Source organism: Amphiura filiformis, chromosome 3 (genome assembly GCF_039555335.1).
Source record: "Amphiura filiformis chromosome 3, Afil_fr2py, whole genome shotgun sequence".
Taxonomy (NCBI): domain Eukaryota; kingdom Metazoa; phylum Echinodermata; class Ophiuroidea; order Amphilepidida; family Amphiuridae; genus Amphiura; species Amphiura filiformis.
In genome coordinates, this window is record NC_092630.1 from 84,536,231 (window position 1) to 84,542,230 (window position 6,000).

A 6,000-nucleotide genomic window follows, 5' to 3' on the forward strand; every position below is an offset into this window, starting at 1 on the left:
ACATGTCACAACTTGCACCTAAATGGAATCAGCCAAATTTGTTGTGTTTGTAGCCAATGTAGGTAAACAGAGCAAAGTTCGACATAAAGTCATAATTCAAGAAATTATGACTTTATGTCCGCCCATAGAACTGCGTGTTAAATGACCAAAATAACAAGCAGTGTTTCTTTCACGTTACCTCGTTATTTCAGCTCAAAATGGACAGAAACCATTCCCGATCATTATTACTAGTATTATTTCAGCATTTTGAGTATATAATGACAAATTTAAAATTTGAAGGAAATCGTACATTAAGCCTTTAATGTAAGCATGTATGCCGATGACACTGCTTTGTGTGTAACTATAGTCCAGTATATACGGGAATTTAATGATGACCCCCCCCCCCCCCGGACTCTATCAAACCAACTTTTTAGCTTCCTTTTATGGTCCAATAACACATTCAAGATGTTAACAAAAAAACGTTCCCGGCACTACGGCCATATTCAAGGTTAAGGTCAACACAGTGGTCAAATTTCAAAATTGCTCAAATCTGGTTAACAAGCACACCAAATAATTCCTCTCATTGCAAGGATTTAGAAAGAGTATAGTTTGACCTACCTGTGAAATACCGTTCTTGAGTTTGAGGGGTGGTCAGTTTTTTTAGCCACACAGGGGCCAAAAATTAAAATGCCCCGATTTCAACGCAAATAGTCTCAAATTACTCGTCATGTAAAAACAAGTCAAATAAGGAATTGTTTGCACTGTCTAAATTGCTTCGTTATTGACAAAATTTGCCAATGAAGTTTAATCCCACCACAATCTATGTTGTGATGTTTCCTAGGTAACGAAACATCCTATATGGTAACTATTCAGGCCCGTAACTACTAACTAGAATTTATTTAATAAAAATTCCTTTAAAAGGGAAAGCCAGCCTCAATGTAGAAGAGGTCTTGTAATTAGTTTTGGTCAATGTGAAAGGCATTTTTAGGATCACGCTTACATCTACATGACAGTCCACCAAACCATCAACGATGAGAACATGCACACTGCAACAGCAGAAAACATTAATTCCTAATCTCATGTCAACTCTTTTAATTCATTACATGTACTCCAAATTGTTCTGGTCTGTTTGTTTTGTTGTTGTTGTTGTTGTTGTTGTCGTTGGTTTTTTTTGTCTTTTCAGCTTTTTACCCACGATATCTCAATTTCCAATTTTGTAATACCAGAACTTACGAATATCAATATCTTCGCTTAGGAATGTCCGATTTCACTGCTTTCGATATATACACTGCCGGTTTGAGTTAACTTACATGTACATTTTATTTTAAAATAACTTAATTAATTCGCAATGTATAGTTTAAGCCTACTATATTATAATAGATAGTGGCCAGCACATTTATAAAGGACTGGTTACTCACTACAATCTTCACTCTTAAACTGTGTTTTTCTGAATGTGCTGATCATGTTGATTGCTAGTCGGAAACTCCTGCGAAGCTATGGACATGGCATCTTACATACTCCATTCTATAACAGTCTGCCTAGTGCCTTGTGTGTTTTCTCTTCAATCATTTTGTTGAATGTAATTTTATGAATCAAATAGTTATGTGTCATTTTATTTATAATAAAGAAGTTATTAAATTAATAAAGTAAGACAATTTATTTATCTATAAGTGCATGTCAAATGGGGTACATTGTTCAATACTATATGCATAAATTATGCCCATATTATAGCTAGGCCCTAAAAACTTTATTTTGCATCGGATTTTTCCCGTTGAAAAGACAAAACTGATGTTTATGATAGCAACCATTTCATCAATAACATTTTGAGTCATTTTTATCCATAAAACGACACAGGATATGATAGATAACTACTTTCACATCAATATGGTCCATATGATCACAGATTGTTGAGAATCTGTGATATGATCCGAGGATATGCCTGGGGATATGATGAAGATTTTGATTCTATAGATCTGTTATCAACATGATATCACGCTGTTCAGTGGTCAAGGAGTAAGGACCCCGGTCAAGGACACTGATATGACATCATAGGTGATGTCAGATTTTCTTCTGCTGACCATATGATGCTATATATATTAACTATTATTGTTACATTTAGGCCTTCAAACTTTTAAAGTCATAATTAATTAGTTCAAACATAACTTTGGTAATACTCACTCGTTTTCGTTCGTTGAAACTGCAAAACATACTTACTTTTCCTTACAAATCGAATTAAAATATTTAAAAAAAAAATTCAACCACAAAAAGTTTTAAACAAAAGTCATTCCAATACCAATAAAAAATAATCTCTTGAGCAAACTGACCCCATCCCAGAAATAGGTACCAGCCCGATGGGCTGGCGAAAAGGCATAAAACCCCCTAGGGCATTTGGGGGTGGGAAAGGGGGGGGGGGGGCAAGCGATTTTTGCAGGAGCGTAGCCAGCGGGGGGCAGGGGGGGAGTGCCCCCCTGACAAAAAATGAAAGAAAAAAGGGCCCCCCTGACAAAAAATAAAAGGGAAAATCAGGAGGGCAAAGGAAAAGAAAAGGGGCAAGGAGCCCTTTTCTACCGAAATTCAGCCCAAAAATACACAATTTTTCCGCGCTACTCGCGCATATCGCAAAGATTAAGCCCTTTCCATCCTGATAATGGGCAAAAATAGTGTAAAAAAACAATTTTTTGTGCGCTACGCGCGCACATCGTCCCAATAAAGCCTTTTGTCTCTATGTATTGTATGATGCAACTGTAATTTTTTTCGTCTGTGCCCCAAAAATTTTATTTTGCCCCCTCTGACCATAAAAACTGGCTACGCCCCTGGCACAGATATCATGGGCACCATTTCTATATTACGCCCTAAAAAGGTGTAGGAAAACGTTAGGAATACATTCAAATATGCCAAATTTCCTGTTCGCTGCGCTCGCATTATACTGATAAGACAATTTAAGGTTTTAAATTTGGGTTCCCCAAAATCTTGCATGTGTAAGAGGGCAAAGAATTTTTGGCACATCAAAAGGGGGGAAGGTTTTTGGCACGTCGAAAGGGGGGGCAAAGATTTTTGGCACGGTCAAAGGGGGGCAAGCGATTTTTAGCAGACCATTTTGAAAATCACAACCCCGGGGTACACATAATTATTGCACAGCCCCTTAAAATAAACTGTAGGCCCCTACTTAATGTGTGGAAACTCCCATGCTTTTATCACAAAGTGCATTTAATTGTACCAAATTTGGGAGCTAATAGCGGCTAAAATAAAGACTGCACAAAAAGTAACGCAGCTGTTATGAATAGGCCTACGTCTATAGCGTCATCGTCAGAACTAATTTGTGTTCACAATATTTCAACATAGAAAGAAGGACGAGTTATTTTGATCAGTATACCACCATTTGTCCAATTTCGTTCAATATTACCAACACAGCAGTGCTTTTAAAGAAAAATACCCGAATTTTAAAAGTTGCAGCTAAGGGGTGGTGCAATAATTATGTGTACCCCTGGGGGGTGAATTCTCAAAATGGTCTGCCAAAAATCGCTTGCCCCCCCTTTGGCCGTGCCAAAAAATCTTTGCCCCCCCCGTGCCAAAAAAGCTTACACATGCACGATTTTGGGGAACCCGAATTTAAAACATTAAATTGTCTTATCATATAATGCGAGCGTAGCGAGCAGGAAATTTTGCATATTTGAATGTGTTCCTAATGTTTTCCTACGCCTTTTAGGGCGAATATAGAAACAGTACCCAAAATATCTGTGCCAAAATTGCTTGCCCCCCCCTTTCGACCTGCCAAAATCGCTTGACCCCCATTTGACCTGCCAAAAATGCTTGCCCCCCCCTTCTGGCCTGCCAAAAATCTTTGCCCCCCTATAATTCACCCCCCCCGGCGGTGTACACATAATTATTGCACCACCTCTAAATGGAGTGTTTTACGTGCCACATGCTTGCGTAATAACATAGATACTAAAAATTTATTTTTAGTATCTATGGTAATAACCATTGATCACTGTAAACTTCAACTTTTACCCCCTTTAAGGGGTACTACACCATGTGGTAAATTTGTGACTATTTTTGCATTTTCTCAAAAATAATAACACACTGGTAATAAAAGTTATGTATATTATTGGGGCAAGGAATCCAATTACTACACTGAAATTTCAGTGACTCAAGACAAGCGGTTCAGTATATATGATAGGAAACGAGGTACATCCTAACGGTACCTTATTTCTTATCATAAATAACAAACCGCTTGTGTTGGGTCACTGAAATTGCAGTGTAGTAATTGGATTCCTTGCCCCTATAATATACATAACTTTTGTTACCACTGTGTTATTAGTTTTTGAGAAAAATGCAAAATAGACACAAATTTATCGAGGTGTAGTACCCCTAGGGTATTTTTCTTTAAAAGCAGAAAGTACTACTGTGTTGTTAATAATAATATTGACCTTATTTAATAAACAAATGGGGTATCAAAATGCGCGTAAATAAATCAACCTTCTTTTTATGATGTAGAAATACTTTAAGTTGTGGAAACATACTAGTTCTGAAGCTATAGGCGTATATATAACAACTGTGTTACTTCTTGTGCAGACTTATAATATCTCACTATATTTTAGCAAGAGTTTCGGTATAGGCCTATACAAGGATTATCGTTAGGCTATTATACGAGAGCTTATGAGGCTACTCAAAACTCGATATATTCACTGTAAACACGCTGATATTCATACAATGACTCAAATATCGCTTTTTTTAGAGATGAAAGATAGATTAATGCAAAATTTACCTGCTTTACGACACAAAAAGTGTACGGCTGCGGATTTTCTGCACCCTGCACCAAAGAATACCACACAACCATGAGTACTACCATGTTAACAAACAGTCAAACACAGGCGTCTCGTTTCATGTCAAGATGGCAAAGTTCAAAGTGAAACTGGTGACCTGGAATATGAGTCGAAAAGACCAAAATCACTTCTACCCGAGTTAACTTCAAAATACACAACAAAATACACTTGACCGTTGAAAATATTAGAATGAAAAGTAGAGTATAATTAAACAATGATCATGCACATTTAATGCAAACTACATTCCTTATTTAATTACTTATATATAGGGAGTGTTCAGAAATACCTTGGTGGGGACTGGAACATTCAAGTTCTAAGGGTGGTGCAATAATTATGTGTACCCCCCGCGGGTGAATTATAGGGGGGGGGCAAAGATTTTTGGCAGGCCAAAAGGGGGCAAGCATTTTTGGCAGGTCGAAAGGGGGGTCAAGCGATTTTGGCAGGTCGAAAGGGGGGGCAAGCAATTTTTGGCACAGATATTTTGGGCACCATTTCTATATTACGCCCTAAAAGGCGTAGGAAAACGTTACGAACACGTTCAAATATGCAAAATTTCCTGCTCGCTGCGCTCGCATTATATGTTAAGACAATTTAAGGTTTTAAATTCGGGTTCCCCAAAATCTTGCATGTGTAAGGGGGGGGGCAAAGATTTTTGGCACGTCAAAGGGGGGGCAAAGGTTTTTGGCACGTCGAAAGGGGGGGCAAAGGTTTTTGGCACGGCCAAAGGGGGGCAAGCGATTTTGGCAGACCATTTTGAGAATTCACCCCCAGGGGTACACATAATTATTGCACCACCCCTAAATAGGAGGTTAAAAAGTTGTATATGAACAGGGGGTAAAAAGTTTTTTGAGAAGCAGAGGTGGGGGTGAAAGAACTTAACATTAAGGGGCTGTGCAATAATTATGAGTCCGGGGGGTAAAATTTCCGAACGGCCCGCCAAAAATCGCTTGTCCCTCAGGCTCTCGGCCCGTCAAAAAAAAATTGCCAAAGTAGTTCGTTGAAGTAGTTTGTTTTTTGCTATTTTCATATTTACCTTTGCTTTAAAGGTGTTTATTTTCTAACATACAAATTTGTGTGCGGTGTTTTCAAATGTCGAAAGGAAATCCGTGCAAATTGTGAAGTGGAGTGAATTACACAATATCCAGTAAGCTAGACATAGGCCTATTTGGAATAAAAAAAACCTAGAATTGGAGTCAGG